The 20663-nt window shown below is 33.0% G+C and overlaps 1 long non-coding RNA gene across 1 annotated transcript; it reads left to right on the forward strand.

Moving 5' to 3' along the window:
• The first annotated feature begins 556 nt into the window (after positions 1-556).
• Positions 557-19874, forward strand: LOC143056114 (uncharacterized). The gene is made up of 6 exons (XR_012972247.1): positions 557-640; positions 2397-2543; positions 2780-3007; positions 7029-7136; positions 16426-19164; positions 19780-19874. It is a non-coding gene; the product is annotated as an uncharacterized LOC143056114 (long non-coding RNA).
• Positions 19875-20663: the final 789 nt, after the last annotated feature.

Below are 20663 nucleotides of genomic sequence, written 5' to 3' on the forward strand. Positions count from 1 at the left end.
ACTAAACAGTAAAATCGCAAAAATACTGAACTCAGAGGAAAATTGCAAAAGGAAAGTCCAATTTCAAATGCCAAAATCAAAAGCTCAAACACATCAAACGAATAGATAACAGCTGTCATATTCCTGACTTGGTACAGACATTTTCTTAATATGTAGAAAATGGTGGATTGAACCTGGTTTTAAAGCTAGCTAAACTTCAGAATACACAAATGTACGATAGTACAATAAAACAACGACGGGATGTACATTTATAAGTATAGAGCTAGAGCATATAATGTATAAAAAAAAAAAACAACATAAAAAGTCATATAGACAAAGCACATTAGCAAAAAATGAAAGACAATAATACAAAAAATGTTTTACAATAGACCACTGTGTACATAATTTCATATATGTAATATACATGACATATACTATTTGATTTCTTTTTATATATTTTAATTCTAAAAGGATGTGGCAACTTTTATTGTTTTATCCTGTGAGTTACACAAGTAAGGGGGGAGTCCTTGTTGTTGTTATTAATTTCATGAGATTTCACCATTAATGTTTGCAGTATCATATTCGAGAAGCAACGGGTATACTGTCACCTTTATCATTTGTTAATAGAGACCCGGTGTCCTTTAACGAAAAACATGCTGATGTAAATATTCCTTAATTGATAGCTATATACTATATAGATTGCTTTTTTTATAATGCTTTTCGTTGTCTAATACATTACAGTTAACCAATACATAGGAGACTCGAAGAGTTGCTAGTGACATACAAACTTGTTAGTGCTTTGATAACAAAAGCCGTAAGTGAACGGCTTGTCCGTCCGTCCGTTCTTCTGATATCCGTCAACAAATATATAATAATTGGTGCAACTCGCTATCGTCAAAACCCAATGTTGTTCACACATGAAACATGGTAATTCCCAACTACCAGAAGATGTGAGCAACGTCCATACTTTTATGCGTATATTACATTGGATAATGTAGCGCATTTTTAAAACCACATATTTAAATAAAGCCATAAGAAAGAGGTACAGAAAATTTGATTGTTTATGTTTAACACATATAGACATTATTTTTACATTGTTATTTGTATGGAGAGTTGTCTCATTGGCACTCACACCACATCTTCCTATATCTATTAAGATAAAAAAAAAATGCATGATAAACGTCAATAGTGTAGCAATCCAACGGTATACCGGTAAATAACACAAGTCATATACAGAACAACATATAGCTATAGTTTTCAACAATAGAAAAGTGTATGCAGTATTTCAAACTCTAACAAGACTACGGAAGAATAGGAAAACGTATTTGAGAAATTATTTCCTAATTACAGTTTAAAAACAGTTATTTATATATTTGCATTTGATACAGTGCATTAATAATGATGTATATTTTAAATTCCATTTGAGAAAATCTATAGAGCATAGGCTTTGGGTATTTTTACCATCAAATTTTATTCAAATATTTTTCACTTTAAATGATACCGTAGAATTTCTTCAAAATGTATGCATAGGATGTATAGTTTAGTGACAGCAAACAAAAAATGAAAGCAAGATAAAGAAGGAACAGTCACCGTTATTTACTTTCAATTTATGCATTATTGTTACCGGACATCGAATCATGAAGTCAGAGGCATATTATTTTTTTTTATCTTTTTCTTTCTTTTTATCTTTGTTTTGGTCAATGTTAGAAAACTATCAACGTTTTGTATTGAACACAACATATTTGAATAGCTCGGTAAACCTCGTCCTTCCCCAGCCTATTAGCCTCATACAAAAAAGTTTATTATTTCTAACATTCATGTAATATTGTCTATGTATGCGCAGTTCTTTCGGCGATGAAAAAATCTAAGACCTTTTGGCATGGACCAGGGAATAAGTCCATGATTATGTACAATGTATACAACACAACACCTTCACAGTACGCTCTAGAAGTTGTACATGATTGAAAATGCAAAAGCATGTCAATATTCTTGTTGCACAACTGAGAGATCTAATATAAACAACACACACAACAATATTTCTGGATTTTTGTTTATCTCCAGTCGCACTTAAATTTTCGTATGCATGCATACCGTGTACAATTGTAAATAATTAGAAATGGGGGAAAATCGAATCGAATTCATCATATAAGCATTAATCAAATATCTAAGGCCGTTTTTTTCAGTAAATTTTATCAGTTTAAAACGAAAATGTCTGTGTTTTTTGTTAGATATCGAAAGATATTTATACACATGTTAAACTCTGTTACATGTACACTATGTTGAATGTAATTCGGTCAACATAAACAATATTTTAATAAATGATACATCGTGCCCACTGGATAACATATCTGACAAATAGACGCTTGGCTAAGAGTCCAAAGTGCAAATATCAATATGTTTACTCGTTTACATTACAGATAAATCGCCAACTATAATCGTTTTTTTTTAACCTTTTGGTGCCATCGTCTATGCATATTATCTCTACCCTATATACGCCATGGATTCAGTTGTGTTTGACAGTTATCGGATTTTGACAAAGGAAGTAGCTCTAGGATTATCTCCAGGTAAAATTAGCTTTTGCATTAGGGTTAGTTCATACTTATCTTCCCAATAAATACATATAATTGTCACTTTTTTTGGCGAAAAACGATAAAAATTTAACCAATTTGACCTAATAGTAGCCGAAAATGATTGTTTGACGCAGGACGGTAAAAGACATTCCAACTATCTAGAAGTAGTAATAGAATTCACTGCGTAAAATTTTTATGGAATTTTATCAATTTTAATTTGAAATTTTCAGAAAATATCAAGGTCATTAAATTTCTTATAAGAGATGTTGGGAAAGGTGTTCTAGAGAAAATTATAACGGGAACAGATCTTGTACAACTATTAGAAGAAAGATGCATGTTGTCTGCGGGAAACGTGGAACAACTTTCAAAGTTATTGCAGCTTGCAGGACGTAATGACCTTGATAAGAACGTTCAACAGTATGTTGAATCAGCCATTTCTAGGAATCTGTCAAATCATGGTAAGTTTTTAAAACTTTATAATAGCAGAAAATGTGAGTACACTAAGTAAAAGTATCCGTCCTTGGTCTTATTTAGAATTTAGAATTTTCATCATAAAAAACAAGATAGAGGTATTCTAGTAATATTGTGGACAACCGCAATATTTATGTTGGTTGTACTACTGAATCATTTAGCTTTTACTTATTTGTCATGGGCTATCGATAACAACGATTCTATGCTCAGTCTGTCAGAGGTCTTCCAGTGGAGATTTAAATAGATTGATAGAGTTACGTTCATGCATGTGCACGAGAAGAAGAAAAGAATGTTTAAGTATTCAACATTAAAATCACCGACAAGTTTTATTACTCTGCTACTTATTCGTATTATTTGACTTATGCGTTTAGAACCTTAAAGTTTGGCGACCACATAGTTTAAATGTCTATAACGATGTGATACTTCAGCGTTACAGAGAAACTCGCAACTTTTCTAACCTAGTCAATTGAAATCATGAGACGTAAAGAAATGGTCCCGTCAACATTATGAAAACGATTCAATATTCATAATTCAGCATATATTTCAATTGACAGACATATGGGTACCATATAATCGTTCAATCTGCAATAGAAAAAATACTATAGAATATCCTCATTATCAAAAACTTTTCAAATGTAGATTAAACTTGTTTTATTTGAGATCTCATAGACATAACTTTTGTTCATATACTTTATAGGGTTATCGAATTGTTTCATATTCTTCATATCGGGACCTTTTATAGATATACATGTATATCACTCCTAATCCGCGAAAATTGGAAGGACATCGAAAAATATTCTTAACTATCTAAGATCTTTCCCGAGCCACCTATACTGGCTTTCTGTAGTCCCAAAAGCCTTAAAAGACTACAAATGCTGTGTATCTGCTACAGTGTAAATGTCTTAAATTTAGCAAAATGGCGAGTCATATCAGTTATTTCATTTAAGAATTGAATGCTGCTTTTTGTAAATTTATTGGGATGTAAAAGCGTTGACCGAATTACATTTTGTATGAAGCGCGGAAGCGCTTCATACTAAAAATGTGCGCACGGTCAACGCTTTTATAACCCTATAAAGTTACAAAAAGAAGCATTCAATACTTATAATTACATTTTTTTAGCTAGAATCATGAAAACACGATTTTTATCAAGTTTTCATTTAATTTATCTGTGCACTTTATTGTGGGACCTCGTGTCATCATGAATGATAAATGTTATTGTCTAATACAATTGTTTCAGGAATAGCACGAGATGTGCAGTTGGCCAATCAGAATAACGTATTATAATGAAACATACATCTAATGTAACTATAAACGAATGAACGACCATCGTAGCGACTATAAATGCAAACTAGACCTTCATTCAGTCGATTTTCAAGATCCCCTTGCCACATTAAGGCAGATCTCAATCAAATATACCTTTGTCAATCCCCCCCCCCCTAATCAGTACCAAATTGCGTTTAACTTAAGATGTTTAAATTTGCAGATTGTTGGATGTTTGTTTCATTGACATTATACCACATCTCTGTGTTTCAATATTATGCAGTCAATGAACTTTGGTTCCTTCGCAGTAGGTCTTTACGAGTTGTGGCAGGTTTTGGACGATATCAATAATTGAATGTATGACGAAAGTCTGAAAACGTACTCGATCTTTAACCTAACATATGAAAAAATATCAATATGTCAACAAGATGAGTTACAAGTCTAACATACTTGAAGGTGATAAAGCGAACAAAACACTTATGTATTTGTTTTAAAAATAACCTTGAAACATTCCTGTTGTTAACGTTAACGACCCCAATGATTTCCACAATGTCATGACGATTTTACAATATACTAGTATCATATAAATTGTTTGCCTTTACTTAAAAATCAACCGGATATTTGATTACAAGTAAGATTAGTATTGATTTAAGAATACTGTAAAACTTGTGATTTATTTTGGTCAATCACTAATGAAAGTGAAATAGTTAAATTATAATTCGCGTTTAACAGCCTGAGTGTGTCAAAACAAGCTAAGAAAAATCGATGAAGAATTTTCCACATGCAAGTGAATAATGCGACTACATCATATCTGTATTCATGTGACCTTCAATTTAAGCCCTAGGCTAGAAATGGACAAGATGTGTTCAGTTATTAAATGATAAATAATGTCAACATTGAAAGTGAATCAAAAGTGCACACGCTGAAATGTCTCGCCTTCTGTACATTGATATTATGTTGATAGTCCTAAATATACAGCTTTATTACAACTGTCACATAAACTTAACTTTAACAAAAAAACTAAACATTGACAAATGATCCATGAAAATGAGGCCAAGGTCAGATGAACCATGCCAGGCAGGCATGTACAACTAATAATTCTTCCATACAACAAATATAGTTGACCTATTGTTTATAGTTAAAGAAAAATCAGACCAAAAAACAAAAACTGAGCAATGAACTGTGAAAGTAAGTTCAAGGTCAAATAAAACCTGTGCGACTGACACATAGATCTTAAAAGATTTCCATACACCAAATATAGTTGACCTATTGTATATAGTATTAGAAAAAAAGACCAAAACTCAAAAACTTTAACTTTAACCACTGAATCATGAAAATGAGGCCAAGGTCAGATGACACCTGCCAGCTATACATGTACACCTTACAATCATTACATACACATGCGGGAATTTCTCGCTACATTGAAGACCTGTTGGTGACCTTCTGCTGTTGTTTTTTTTTTATGGTCGGGTTGTTGTCTCTTTGACACATTCCCCATTTCCATTCTCAATTTTATACCAAATATAGTAGACCTATTGCATACAGTATACGAAAAACAGACCAAAACACACAATCTTACCTGTAATCACTGAACCATGAAAATGAGGTCTAGGTCAGATGACACCTGCTAGTTGGACAGGTACACCTTACAGTACTTCCAGACAACTAATATACTAGACCTATTGCATATAGTATCTGAGATATGGACTTGACTACCAAAACTTAACCTTGTTCACTAATCCATAAAATGAGGTCGAGGTCTAGTGAAAACAGTCTGACGGGCATGAGAACCTTGCAAGGTACCACATACCTAATATAGTTATCCTGTTCTATATAATTAGAGAGTTAGAGAGAATCTAACACTTCAAACAAACTTACCTTTTTTCAAGTAGTCACTGAACCATGAAAATGAGGTCAAGGACATTATACATGTGACTGCCGGAAACTTCGTAACATGAGGCATCCATTTGTCAAGTATGAAGCATTCAGGTCTTCCACCTTCTAAAATATAAAGCTTTTAAGAAGTTAGCTAGCGCCACCGCCAGTCAGTTCCCCTATGTCGAGCTTTCTGTGACAAAAGTCGCAGGCTCGACAAAAACTGTAAAACATTTGATTCGATCTACAAAAACAATCTAAAAAATATATATAGTTTTGGTTTTCTTTTTGTGTGACTACATGAATACGAGCCATTTAAAAAGTTGTCCATCCTATACTTTAACACCTTATCTGCATATGACTGTTTTTGTTTTTTTTTTTAATTTTAACAATCCAATGGTGGCGGCGGCGGAGTAACTATTTATTTGAAACTACGTATTTCTGAATAGTTATCAAAGGTACCAGGATTATAATTTAGTACGCCATCCGCGCGTTTCGTCTACATGAGACTAATCAGTGACTCTCATATCAAAATATTATAAAGCAAAAAAGTACAAAGTTGAAGAGCATTGAGGATCCAAAATTCCAAAAGGTTGTTCTTAATACGGCTATGGTAGAAGACCTACATGTAGATGTTTTAAACCTTTACGTGTTATGAAGTTTCCGTTTCTCATATGTCCATTTTTTTTGGCTATAAAGTTCACTGACTGATACGATTCTGATAAATTCTTAACGTTTGTATATTATGCTTTGCGTATTTCCGATTAAGTTAAATCAATGTGATTTAGCTTTTGAATATGCCTTTCGATAAGAGACTATCCGTTTTGAAATGTTCTCGGTGTTCGGTATTTTGTTATTTGTATCATTTTTCAGGTTATTACGGGTTACATGGAATGCACGTTACTGCTAATTATGAAGAAACAAATGATTACCATTTATTGTGTGAACACATGTCAAGGAAAAATTCTGTTATTTTGAAAGGTATGTGCAACTAAGATAGTCAGTAGATATACAAGTAATAAAGGATTGAAATGGAACGAAAATGTTATGGAAGTAAATTTTATGTTTTGTGGACTCGTGCATGGCATAGATAGTTTTGGTTATTAGTATAGAACGCCATGACTGCCTTATGTTTATGATCATCATTTTATGCAGTGGTCACAGCATATAATGCAGTGGTCACAACATTATATGCAGTTGTAACATTATATGCAGTGGTCACACCACTATATGCAGTGGTCACAACATTATATGCAGTGGTTAACTATATGCAGTGGTCACAACAATATATGCAGTAGTTACATAACTATATGCAGTGGTCACACCATTATAATAATATGCAGTGGTCATACCATTATAATAAATATATGTAGTGGTCACAACCTTATATGTAGTGATCACAACATGATATGCAGTCGTGCCAACATTAAATGCAGTTTTCGGAACATAATATGTAGTGGTCACAACATTAAATGCAGTTGACACAACACTCCCAGTAACCGAGGACAGTGGTATAAATGTACAACATAAGAACGAACTGTCAAATTCAGTTTAAAAGGCTTAACTCATCAGATTGATACAAATATAAAAACATCTAACAAAAACACAGAGTGGACGTGGCCGCGGTACTTGCATATCCCAACAAAAAAAATGGAAATCTTTTTGTAACGGAGCACTTTTTTGAGTATATTGAAGGTCCGCACTAATTTTTTGTCACCATAACACATGCACCAAAACACCGACACTCGTTATTTTGTCAATATAATTGTAATATAATTATATAAATGGAGAACTACAAGTATTGTTTTACTGTGAATTTTCTCGTTGTTGTTATTGGCGTTCTAATTCTTCTCACATACAAGCTTGTCTATAGTCTGGGGATTCCAGTGATTTTTGCTAACAAAATGTTTTCCATATCCCATATATCAGAGGTTGCAAAATTCATATCTAAATATTTTTTGTTATCTGTAAACTTATCACTGAAGAGACATGTTTTGTCGAAATGAGCATCTGGTGCAAGAAAATTGGTACCGTTAATTTTATTACTACCACTGGGTCGATGCCTCTGCTGGTGGACTATTAGTCCCCGAGGGTATCACCAGCCCAGTAGCCAGTACTTCGGTACTGGCATGAAAATACGGATTTTTTGTGTTATTAAAATTTGCTGTAACAAAACGATAGAAATTGTTATAAATTAAGGAATGTATCTCCCTCATGCAAAGCTCTGATTCCTTTTACGGATTTGGCTATACTTTTTGGACCTTTTGGATTATAGCTCTTCATCTTTTATATAAGCTTTGGATTTCAAATATTTTGGCCACGAGCATCACTGAAGAGACATGCTTTGTCGAAATGCGCATCTGGTGCAAGAAAATTGGTACCGTTAATTTTATTACTACCATTGGGTCGATGCCTCTGCTGGTGGACTATTGGTCCCTGAGGGTATCACCAGCCCAGTAGCCAGAACTTCGGTACTGGCATGAAAATACGGATTTTTTGTGTTATTAAAATTTGCTGTTACAAAACGATAGAAATTATTATAAATTAAGGAATGTATCTCCCTCATGCAAAGCTCTTATTCCTTTCACGGATTTGGCTATACTTTTTGGACCTTTTGGATTATAGCTCTTCATCTTTTATATAAGCTTTGGATTTCAAATATTTTGGCCACGAGCATCACTGAAGAGACATGCTTTGTCGAAATGCGCATCTGGTTCAAGAAAATTGGTACCGTTAGTTTTATTACTTTTGACGGGGGATCTTGATTGTTTCTGTGGGGCTTCTTTCTCCTGTATATCATGGCTCACGCACGGGGTAAAAATCGGAAAATTGTCGAAATTTATTGCACTTTTGAATATATAGCATAGTCCGAATCATATACTTAAAAAGATAACAATTCACAAAAAGCTTGTTTTACACTGCAACTTTCTGTACCATGTCTTTTTAAATTAATATTGCAAATCGTATATGTTTAAGATTTTTTTCAACAGCATTAATAAAGCTTGTTTCCATAATGCACTGAACACTTTACTTTGACAGATATTTGGTTCTCCTTGAATTTTGGAATACTTAAAGTAAATATATGTTAAGTTGTGAATATGAGGAAACTGATCATCAAAATAAGATAAGAATAAGTTAAAAATGTCCCTGGTGTGGAAAAAAATGGTGGTAATTAGATCATATTTCTTTATTTCCTTATTTCAATCAGAGTTTTATATATTGTATTTGGCTTTAATTATTACATGACTTCATTGATAACTGTTTTAATATGTTTGCTGGGCATCATCAATTTGATATGGAATCGCTAATTTCAAATAAAGAGTTTACCGAATCTGAACCATGACAATCACATAGTTTTACATGAATCCTCACCATCACCATCGCTGATCATCACCTTCATCAACAAAAAATCGTATAATGTTGTGACCATCATATAATGATGTGACCACTGAATACAATGATGTGACCACTGCATGTAATGATGTGACCACTGAATATAATGATGTGACCACTGAATATAATGATGTGACCACTGCATATAATGATGTGAGCACTGTATATAATGATGTTAACACTGAATATAATGATGTGACCACTGCATATAATAATGTGACCACGGAATATATTGTTGTAACCATCATATAATGTTCCGAAAACTGTATATAATGATGTGACCACTGCATACAATGTTCCGAAAACTGTACTTAATGTTAGCACGACTGCATATAATGTTGTGACCACTGAATATAATGATGTGACCACTGCATATAATAATGTGACCACGGAATATAATGTTCCGAAAACTGTTTATAATGTTGTCACGACTGCATATAATGATGTGATCACTGCATATAATGATGTGATCACTGCATATAATGATGTGACCGCTGAATATAATGATGTGACCACTGAATAAAATGATGTGACCAATGAAATAGTGATGTGACCACTGGATATAATGTTCCGAAAACGATATTTAATGTTGGCACGACTGCATATAATGTTGTGACCACTGCATATAATGATGTGACCACTGCATATTATAATGTGACCACGGAATATATTGTTGTGACCATCATATAATGTTTCTAGAACTGTATATAAGGATGTGACCGCTGCATATAATGTTCCGAAAACTGTATTTAATGTTGGCACGACTGCATATAATGTTGTGACCACTGAATATAATGATGTGACCACGGCATATAATAATGTGACCACAGAATATAATGTTGTGACCATCATATAATGTTCCGAAAACTGTTTATAATGTTGGCACGACTGCATATAATGTTGTGACCACTGCATATAATGATGTGACCACTGGATAAAATGATGCGACCACTGCATATAATGATGTGACCACTGAATATAATGTTGTGACCACTGGATAAAATGATGTGACCACTGCATATAATGTTCCGAAAACCTCATTTAATGTTGACACGGCTGCACATAATGTAATGACCACTGCATATATCTACCGATACGTTGAAGTCTCCTTGCCCGCATTTTGTATGCAATAACGTTGGAATTGTTGTGCTGGTTAAGAAAATATAGAATTTCTACCACTTAAGAGCTTTCGTTGACAAAGTTTATGTTTTACAATAACACTATAAGTGGTATGTTTATAATGATTTGATGTATGAAAGAGGAGAACAAATAACTTTATTTCAGAAAAGTGTTCAGAAATGAAAAGATAAGATTTTTAAAAGAGACATTGCAACTTAAGTTTTATGAATGTACTAAACCTGTTTATCTAACCTCCTATACATTTCTAGGAATATGATTGGTTAAATACGTCCGCGTGGATACCGTTTTATTCAATATTAGGTTAGTAGGGAGGCGGGGCCTATTTCATACGTCCCTTCATGAAAGCAAAACGGTACTGAGAAAAAATCTTAAAGGTTTTAACAGACGGAAAAAATGATAATGATGATTGAAATAAATTCATTAAACACATTCAAACCTAAAAAGTTGTTATTATTGGCATCTGTTTTTGTAGGATTAATGGAAGTAGTTTCATAATGCTAACGGTATTGAAGACTTGCTAATTTTTATATATCACTAATCTTAATTTCACACGTTCAGATAGCCGGTAAGATAAATTCTTTACATAGTGTGCTAGTGACGTAAATAGTTATCAAAAGTACCAGGATTATAATTTAGTACGCCAGATGCGCGTTTCGTCTACACAAGACTCATCAGTGACGCTCATATCAAAATAGTTGTAAAGCCAAACAATACAAAGTTGAAGAGCATAGGGGATCCAAAATTCCAAAAAGTTATGCCAAATACGGCTAAGGCAATCTATTCCTGGGACAAGAAAATCCTTAGTTTTTCGAAAAATGCAAAGTTTTGTTTTAGTTTTGCATATATGGGGTCAGAAAATTCCATATATGTCGTATCAGGTCAATACCACACTATGTGACTAATCATATTGTTCTAAATATTAAAAACACTTTAAACACAATTTGTAGTTTGCTACATGTTTACTGTTTAATTTACATTAGATATACTCTTGTTTGAGTTGAAAAAGATTAAAACAATTCGTCCAGTTTCGTTTTACAAAAGAAAATTGGAAGCGTTGATACAAATATCTTGTTTTACGAATCATATTTTGTAACATGACACAGTTGGACGGCAAACGCCTGAATCGGACAGATAAAGGTCAACCTTTCGACACAAAAAGGACCCGTATGTCAAATGTTAACGCCCACAAACAACGCCACCTATATTTTTTTCAACGGCATCTTTGAGAACGATGTCCCGTTCTGGAGTAAATTAAAACATTAAACTAACCAAAACATAGAAAAGTAAGTGTAAAAACCAAATTGAAAGATATATTTGCAGATGACTGGTTATGCATGATACGCTGGCGATGTGCGCAATGTGCTTTAATCCAAGATTGAAAATTCCTACGTCAAAATGGCGGGTTTCAATGTTTACAATTTCTCATCTATTTATAATCTGACACAATTTCGTATCCAATGATTTATTAGCAATTTTAACATAATTGATCTTTGGAGATCATCCAATTACATTTACCGTTAGAAAGTGGCTACACGTTACCAGCCATCGTTACAAAGTAGCCATGTGTTTTGTGGGCACAGCAGACAAACACGTGGTAGATTGTTTATGTTTGACAGTTTGTTTACCTCTATTGCACGTTGATGTTACTATATACTTAGCAATAACCTTTATCGTGTTATACTTTTAAGAGTTATATAATACATCGTGCCTAAGAAACAGGTCTAGCGAGGTGCAGGGACTTCCTTTACTAGGTCTTTAAATAGTAAGGGTGTAATGATGTTAACAAATTACATTTCAGCATTTTTTTTTTTGCATTTGATATATTTCATACACATGTACACAAAGAACAATAGAGTAAAATAAAATAAACATACATGGGTTTAATTCCGACCCTAGGATATACATGTTGATACTCATCATAGGTTGAAACAAATAGAGCAGATTGCAATTGACATTCTAATATATTAATGTCTAAAATCCTGATTGATGGGACCAAGTCCTCAACATATTTTTGTCGAGCCTGCAACTTTTGTTGCAGAAAGCTTGACATAGAGATAGTGATCTGGCGGCGGCGGCGTTAGCTCACTTCTTAAAAGCTTCATATTTTAGAAGGTGGAAGACCTGGATGCTTCATACTTTGTATATAGATGCTTCATGTTACGAAGTTTCCGTCAGTCACATGTCCAATGTCCTTGACCTCATTTTCATGGTTCAGTGACCACTTGAAAAAAAGTTCAAATTTTTTGTAATGTTGAATTCTCTCTTATCATAAGTAATAGGATAACTATATTTGTTATGTGTGTACCTTGCAAGGTCCTCATGTCGGTCAGACAGTTTTCACTTGACCTCGACTTCATTTCATGGATCAGTGAACAAGGTTAAGTTTTGGTGGTCAAGTCCATATCTCAGATACTATAAGCAATAGGGCTAGTATATTTGGTGTATGGAAGGACTGTAAGGTGTACATGTCCAACTGGCAGGTGTCATCTGACCTTGACCTCATTTTCATGGTTCAGTGGTTATAGTTAAATTTTTGTGTTTTGGTCTGTTTTTCTCATACTATATGCAATAGGTCTAATATATTTGTTGTATGGAATGATTGTAAGGTGTACATGTCTAGCGAGCAGTTGTCATGTGACCGTGACCTCATTTTCATGGTTCAGTGGTCAAAGTTAAGTTTTTGAGTTTTGGTCTTTTTATCTAATACATTTTAAGAAAAAAATTTATTGAAAATATAATAATAAGTTGTAAAAAAATTGAAAAGTTAAGCACAAGTACAAACTTTAATTGGCTTTTTATTCAAGAAAATCTAGAGGTAATGAAAAGTGTTGCAATTTAAAATAAATGTTTTGAAAACTATCAATAAAGTACAGATATTATTTTAATTAAGACTTTGAGAATATTTGCCTGTTAATAGAAGATATAATTGTTATGCCCTTTTTTCTAATATATGTGTGGCTCTGATCTGGCTGTGGTTTCAAATCCAAGAATGGACTTGGTTATATTCATATTTATCTCATGTATAACATTACTTTGCTCTTCATGGCCTTTTTAATTGGAATAAAATATCTTATCTTATCTTATACCACATCTCTTTATTTCAGTACTTTATTAGTATTTTATGTTTTATTTAAAATATTTTAGATAATATCATGAGGTTTTTTTTTATAAAAGTAAATAATGTGATTAAATTGATTATCTCAATTAAAATAACTGACATTCTGATTTGATACTATGAGATTATTCTGATATCTGAATAATAAATATCTTATTGTTGTCCTTTTTACAAAAAATCATGCACATACTTTATTTAAGTCAGTTTTGTTTTTGTCTGAGACTACTATAACATGGGAAGTGACAAATCTGTATGTTATATACATTGTAGTAGTCTCAGGTTTTTGTTTTTGTAGTTCAATTGACTATGCATTTTAGAGCAGGTAAATATGAATTTGGATTAAATTTGAAGTTGATTCAGTACATTTTAGGACATAATACCACTATTGTATTTCAACAAAGCATTTTCAAACTTTATTTACTGGTCAGCTTAGCTTTATTATTCAATCAATGATTTAATTGAAAGGATTCAACAGTTGGTTGCAGGACTTTTGAATTCAAATATAAGAAGAAGAAAAATAAAGCAAAATTTGAAATAATACATATAATAGGAATTATGAGAACTTCATGATATCAGATTGCAATACAACTTTTGTTCAGTTATCTTTGTGTTGATTATCACATATGTTTTAAATCCCTTTCTGATTCTTTTGATGTGCAGATATTTTTCTCTTGATTAAGGCAAGCAACATAACTTGTACATCTTATAAAGGTTCTTATCTCAGGGTGAATCCAGACAATTTTAAACATGGGTGGTGGTATTCTTAACCAGGGATAAAAAGGAGAGTTAACTATATGATCCCATTCAAATGCATTAATCTTCCATAAAAAGGAGGTTTATATCACCAGAGCCCCTGTAATCCACCACTGTATCTTAAAGCAAGGTACAATAAAACAAAAATTGTACATGAACTTCTGTCCACTGCACATTCATTTTATTTTCATTCAAAAGTAATGTTCACAATTTTAAAGACTATATTTCCTTTGTTTCCATATTCAGTTTGTTTTCATGTAATGAAAAGTTCAATTCTATTGTAACACAGGTTCTGCTGACAACTGATAACCCCTCTTGTATACTCCTATGTACCAAAAGGGTGTTTGAGAATATACAATAAGTCCAAGTTCAGAGAAAAGTCAGTTAAATGTACAATTTTCTTCTTTGGAAGTCTGTGCAATAACATGTAAGTACTTGAAAGAAATGTCATATTCAACCTTTCCATGACTATGTTAATGTTACAACAGTAGATGAACATGGAATATTGAAAAGTTATTCAAGAAATCGTCAAAATATATCTGCAATCATTAATTTTACTCGAATTTACTGTTGTGAACTTGCAATATCCTACAATGCGAGTATCGAGTTATCTCCCTTTGATCTCTGCTTCGCAACGAATAAGCTGACACAATTGCGTATCCGGGGTTTTTGTAATCTGATAGAGTAGAATAAGAGCCAAACAATGGTTTTACTTCATATTGTATACCCCTCAACACGTTACCAAACCTATTTAAGGAATTATTAAGGATTTTCCGTGAACTTACGCAAATTTTCAGAAAAAAAGTTTCACTTCACTCGTGAATTTATAACATTTTTTTTTAAACAACACTTTTTAATAATAACTATATACAATAAGGAAGCTAATTCAATCAAGAATTGAACACTTTGGTTTTTATTAATGTACGAGTACAAATAAGACGATACGAGTCCAAAAACCACGAGGCACGCACGTTTACCAAAATATCGTAAACTCTGACCTTTTATCCCGTGACCAATGTCTTGACCTTAAAAGCCATTAAATCGTTTGCCGTCCAACTGGACACAATACAGCGATTTATTAAAAGTTCACTGAATCGCAGATATATCTGAAATCCTCATATTGCTTTTGTTCCTGTATCGATATATGTTTGCTACGTTTCTAGGGCATGTTATTTAAATGGACAATCACATGCGATTCAAATGTGTCCATAATCTTATCTAGAAAATCTCAATGCATGCAGCAAGATCTCATGATTAACGAAAAGAAGTTTTAATTATCCTAAAATTCACGTCAATAGAAATGGTGTCATCTCACTAAATAATTCTAAGTTCAGTGAATATTAACTACTATCGAAACTAAAATAAAGTATTTGACAGATACGGTTCAGTTAATGCATGTACACATATTGATATTGAAAGGCAAACGTTTAAAAAAAAACTCTTTTAAAGATTCACTGATTAGAACCTACATGGGCTGCTTTTTAGCTCGTCTTGCCCCCTCCTTTTCCATAGATAATATGTGTCTGTATATTACAGCTGAACGGAACTTTTTGTGATTAATTTAAAAATGATATAACAGAGAAGTATTAAATCACTTTTCCCCGACATATGAGACATCCCACTGTTCATATTCGTATTGCTCAGTTTTTATTTTATTTATGAAGTGTTTTGTAGATTGATGTTTATCTTTTAATCTCTATTATTTTTGGTCATGTTATTGTCCTCGAATTACTCTTTATTGTCACCTTACTATTTTCTACCTAATATGGAGTAGATATGAAGTTTAAAAATCGTCCCAATCTGTAGGCAGTTTTAATTTATTTGGTATCAGACTGTTTAAAATTTTGTCTTTTTTTAATATAATTTCAGGTATCCCTGGAACATGGAAATCACAACATGCATTTAGATACGCACATAATTTCTCTGACCCAAGGAAGCAGGATCAAAAGTCATTGATTTGGCGGGTTGAATGCAATACCGAATTAAATATTTACTCTTCGCTATCTACTTTAATGAACTTTCTAAAGATTCAATGCTTGAACTCTGAAAATCATATGAAGGAGTCTATAAAAATGATGTTGTCACGCGCTATTGAGGTCTTAGATAGCGAAATGTATAAAGACACAAAACATCTTTTCATTCTGCAAGGGTTTGTTTCCCAACAGAATAACCTTATAGAACTGTTCTTGAGGCGGTTGAGTGAATATGGAAATATCTCTATCATAGTAACGACCAGCCAGTCGTTATCGAATGACTTCGAAAAATTTGTCATTGAACTTAAAGGAATGACAGAAAAGGAAGCTGTCAGATTTTTAAACGCTGGTGACTCTTCAATGGAGAAAGCAAAAGAACTGGCTAAAAGATTAAGCTATTTGCCAGATGGACTAGTATTTGCTAGAACGTACTTACACACAACAAAAATTAGCATAAACACCTATATTGAAAGACTTGAAAATATAACCAGTACTGATTCTGCTTCCAAAAAGGCTTGTGAAATGATCATTTGTGAAGTAGAAGATAGCATGTCAGCTAATGAAAAGAAAGTGCTTCACCTCATGCCTTATTTGAACACAGATAACATACCTATTTTCGTTCTTAAATCCCTTTTGCCAAACACCTTGAGCAGAAAAGAAAATGCAATATTAATTGACCATTTCCTACGAACCTTGGACAAATATTCCTTGATATCACATATAACAGGCTTAGACGAACACAGAATAGTAGCGGCTCATAGATTTACTCTTATGGTTGTCAAAGCTTCTTCAACTAGCTGTAAAAGAAATGGTCATCTAAAGGAACTTTTGAATTTCTTTATGTGTTATATTGATCTAGATGCAAGATTATTAGAAGTTATTCACAGAAATGTACTGCTATTAGACCATGCAGAACGTTTTTTATTTCACTTCGAAGACTGTTTAAAATCTTTGTATCTTGAAACAAAAGTTAAGCTTTGCTATATTTACTGTGCAATAGGAATTACATATAGACTTTATGGAAATACTGAACTATCTGCGAATACATATTTCCAAAAGGCAAAAAATACAATGCATGACACATTTTTAAGCAGTCATCCACGTCGTTTACCCAGTGATAAGACTGTTAACTCATATACCACTCTTGATGAATATCTTAATGGCAGTGATGCAGTTCAAGAACATTGTCTATCAATTTTCAACATACTGATTGAAAAAGGAAAACACGTTTCGCAAGAATTTGTTGATGAATTTGTTAGATACAAATATAGGAATTCAAGAAGCATAAGCCTGTTATGTGAATATGGTAACATTCATATCGAAGATGTGCACACCAATCAGCTTGATAAAGAGATAGTAAGTCTACTGCAAAGCAAGAACCTTATTATGGAAACTGAATACATATCAACAACATTTTTAGTAGAACTAATGATTAGAATTCTTTACAATTCCAGTAAAAACAATTGGCTTGTGGAAATATCGAAAGACAGCTTTACTACACACGAAAGAGGAAAACTTCGCAAACATCTTTCCAGCACTCATTTTCCTGTAACGCCAGATAGTCTGCTAGAACATCGAATGGCTCATTGTCTTACAAAGTCATTACAGCAGCATTTGAGTAACTTACCAAAACATGACACAATAGCGGAATCATCTGAAAATATAATTCAAAATCATTTTGTCCTGTCTTCAGTCCAGTTACACATCGGAGTGGTATATTGTATATGCTGCGATCTTTTTCGGACCCTGATCTATTACCGCCTTTGCTCAACGACGCCATACAAATTTTAGACAGTCTTGATTCTAATATAGATGGCACAGGTTTTACTGAGTTTGGGGTGGTGAAGCGTATTGGAGATTCAAGTCTCTTCCATTCCGTAATGATTGAGAGGATTAAAATGGAATGTTACGAAGAAATGTTCAAGCTAGAATGTCCAGACACATCTATGAAAGATGATACTTCGAACAAGGAGAGCTTAGATGATTCTTTCATTTTAGAAGGGGGGAATGATAACTTGCAAAAGATGACTATACAAAACATAGATGATAGCACAGATGGTGATGACATTTTGACGATAGAAAAAACAGGCAATACATCAGTTGTTCAAGAAGATGTAGCCGTGAATAGTACATACAAAACAGGCCACGAATTACCTGACGACAATGAAAATATGGAGAGGCCAGGCACTACAGGAATTATAACAGCTTTTACTGGTGGAGATTTGGAAGCGACATGTATAACTGTCAATCGACTACCTTTGGAAAATGAACATTTGTTGGAAGCTTTAGCAATTGCAAAGCATTTAGAGGAGAAGATTGACGACCTGACATCGTGGAAAGCTCTGTCTGGGATCCATTTAAAAGGTTCAAACACACAAACACCGAAGAAAACATAATTAAAGAAAAACATCATTATTAAAAGGCATATGATTGGGAGTATGAAAGTAACAATACAAGACTTACTCGTTTTCATTTGAAAGCCATTGTTCATTATGCAGAGTGCTGTTTACAGTTTCCTATTGAGGAGGATTTGACAAAAGCAAGGACATTGGCGTTAGCAATGAAATTTCGATTTAGATTGGTTGAAACTGGTTCTCTTTTTGACGAAGTCATCGAAGATATTGATAATTGTTTAGTAAGTGAACATTAAACTTTAAATTTATATTATGTATCTATAAACTTATGACTAAAATATATTTAGCACATTATTTACATTTCAGTTTTCCTTATTATGGTTTTGCAATACCGAATGTCCTTTAAAGAAGTATTGTTTTTTGTTGAATTAGCTGTTTTATTGTATTGATCTTTATCTAATATTGTTTTACTATATTTAGGCATTTCTGTAATATAAAAATTAAATCAGTTCCTACTAGTATTATGTACGTACTTCTATTTGAAGATTTAAAACAAAAACTATAGAATACGTTCTAAATATACATCCCTCAGCCCCTACACTCTCCCTCCACCCCGACCCCACCCCTCACCAAAAACATTTTTGTTGTTTCCTTATTATTTGAAGATAGCGAACATTCATGGTTTAAGACATGCAAATTGTCCATGACCAAACTGTTTTGATTGTTAACGTTTCTAAATCAAGACCCTATACAACATGTGATACGGAGTCAGGAAAAAACACATGCATATCAGTTTGTCTAAAATGTAACGAGACAAGCGAACAGACAAACAGAAAAAAAACTTACACAAACTGTTAGCATAGTTTTAACTATTTAACATATTTTCACTTTGACAGAATAAACTCTCACAGAAGCAGCATCCAGATCGTGCATTGAACACAAAAGAAAAACCAAAAGTTGATACCAAATCAATCCAGAATAACACTTTAACGTATTTATACTACTTTGTTTTTTTTAAGTAATGATCCAAATAGGGTAAAATAACAAAAATACCGAACTCCGAAGAAAAACCAAAACGCAAAGTTTTGTTTAGCAAGCAAAACATCTCACATACTTTTTTTTGTTCTTTCCTCACTGTGATTCGAAAACATGTTACTGACATATCGTGGCACCAGATCGCCTTACACTCTATTAAATATTTTCGGTGGCCTGGTGTTACCTTTCCTGGTCAGTTTTAATCTAGCGTCGTAACACTGTACATGCTATATGAAGCATGAAGATGGAATTGTTACAGATAATCTGAATTATCTATAATTGTAAAGGATCCTACAAAAAATGCAAGTTGCAGTCACACTAAATAATCATATTATATCTATCCCTTTTAACATGACTCTATATTTATGTATGTCTACAGAGTCGGAAACATTGCACTTATTTTCCATTAGTTCATAAACGTTGAATATTGTTGTTTATTTTGTCAGTTTTTACTCACTTCCCCTTTTTGAAAATGCTTTTGAGTTCCATATTTTTGTAATACGTTTTTGAGCTATGCTTTTGAGTTCCGTATTATTTTGTGTTATACGTTGCTTTATTATGTTTGTTATACGGTTTTGAAAATGGAAAGTATAGAAGGTACACAATTTTGAAGATAATGTCAAAATATGCTCGCTATTACAGGAAGCTATATATTAAGTTAACCACACATGTTGGTAAATTAGTCAAGGTCGTTAAAAACTTCCATTTGTTTGTGGTAAAAATATTGCCGCTGGTGTAAATGAAA

Source organism: Mytilus galloprovincialis, chromosome 13 (genome assembly GCF_965363235.1).
Source record: "Mytilus galloprovincialis chromosome 13, xbMytGall1.hap1.1, whole genome shotgun sequence".
Lineage (NCBI taxonomy): Eukaryota > Metazoa > Mollusca > Bivalvia > Mytilida > Mytilidae > Mytilus > Mytilus galloprovincialis.